Genomic DNA, 2,133 nt, shown 5'->3' with positions numbered 1-2,133 from the left:
AATACAGTATTAAGTTTGAAAATATATTAAAAACATTTTCAGAATTACTTTTATATTTAAATCCTAACAAGTATTAAAGAAGGATAATGAATAATGTTGACTTATTGAAAGAAAGAGAAAATCAAACGTAATGTAGCGAAATTTTGTGATCTTACCTTCTTTAATTTTTTTTAATCCAATTGCATCACCGCAGACATTTTCTTTAAGCCGTGAAGCATTCTTATTTAATTCAAATTCAGTTTTATTGAACTGAATTTTTTAAAAATCATTTTATAATATTTCTTGGCTTGTTTCAGGTAATAATTGAAGCATTTCTTCTTCAAGTATCTTTCTAGATTCATTCAATGTAAAAAATTTGTCTATACAGTACATCCTTTGCATTCTGAGACAGCCAATTCGCCACAGACGGTAGACATTTCGTCTATTTTTATCATTAAATTTGAATTGCATTGTTCAATTTGAGAACCAGTTAATTTTGAACTGATTGATAGTGACTCACAAACAGATAATTCGAGTCGAGGTGTTAATACATTTCGTTCGACATTATATTCTTCTAGTATTTCGTTTGTATTCTCGTTGTTAGAAACATCATCTTCACTCGAGATCATATCTGACTCGATGCTATATTCACTTTCCGACAAATCGTCTGCAGTCAGGCTCCTCTTCTTCATATATAATTTCTGATACTAAAGAGTATTTCTCAAGTTCCATGAATGCTCTATATAACGGTCGAAATGTATAGCCTTCATTTACAATTGTAGTGATTTCCTCTGGAGACAGAGAAGCCTTTGGGATGTTCTTCTGAAAAATAAGATTTGAAATTATTTCTTAGATATTAAATGAAGTTTAATTCAATAAATATTTAACAGTTTTAATGTAAAAATAGCATGCTGGCCAAGCGAATTTATTAACATGTTTATTGGCTCGTTAGAGTGAATAAAACATCCATCAGGAACGATATTACTAAAATCGTAATTTTTAAATTTTAGCCCACAAAATAATAGAAATTTAAAACACGATAAATAATATTTTATTGTTCTTATTTTTCTTTCTGCTTAAAGAATTATCTTTAATCTTTACATAATTTATTAACAATCACATTTTTCGCATTATAAATCTTTAGACATATAACTTTGATTCATGGACATTTCTATTCTAATCAAAGTTTCGTATGTAATAAATTAAGCTATCGTGTGAACTTAAATGTATCTTTCAAATTTGAAAACGTTTTTCACTCTTATTTAGAACTGGCGATTACGCTGTCTTAATTAGTGCTTTCACTTCACAATTATCAATAAATTCTTTTTTATTTTTACAAGTAAATAATTACAGCGAGTATTTTATACTTTGTTAGCATATCAATTTTAAATATCACAGAACGAATAAAATTATACAAGAAACATAATGTATACCTAATTTAAATGCAACGTTTTTAAACAATATTTAGTATCCAAATAACAACAACTCCAAGCCCGAATAGTATACTAACTTGCCAAACGATCGCCTAAATATCGGGCTAATATATGTCTACTTAAATGATTAGACTAAAGCAATTTGTCATAAGAGGTAGGCGTTAGGCGCCATCTCGTAAGTAAATTAATAATTAAAATTAAATAAATAAATAATTAAATTAAATTTAGAACCTTCTGGAATAAAAGAACTGGCCCGGGACGGGGCTTGAACCCGCAACCTCCGCTTGCCGTGCCGTGCGCTATCAGTTATGCCACCCGGACCCCGAGCAAGCCTTTGCTTCCAGAGGTATATTAGATTAGATATAACCTTACTTGGTTAAATACATCACTGACTGGGGACAACTTCATCGCCCACGACCCTCAATGGCACTCAGCCAGCTAACATAACACCTGGCGAGGTATATATATATATAACAACAACCCAAAGCCCGAATAGTATACATACTAAATTGCCAAACGATCGCCTAAATATCGGGCTATTATATGGCTACTTAAATGATTAGAAATAAAGCAATTTGTCATAAGAGGTAGGCGTTAGGCACCATCTCGTAAGTAAATTAATAATTAAAATTAAATAAATAAATAATTAAATTAAATTTAGAACCTTCTGGAATAAAAGAACTGGCCCAGGACGGGGCTTGAACCCGCAACCTCCGCTTGC

Source organism: Centruroides sculpturatus, unplaced genomic scaffold (genome assembly GCF_000671375.1).
Source record: "Centruroides sculpturatus isolate CEXI.00-Female unplaced genomic scaffold, Cexi_2.0 scaffold247, whole genome shotgun sequence".
Classification (NCBI taxonomy): Eukaryota; Metazoa; Arthropoda; class Arachnida; order Scorpiones; family Buthidae; genus Centruroides; species Centruroides sculpturatus.
This window is presented reverse-complemented; position numbering follows the sequence as displayed.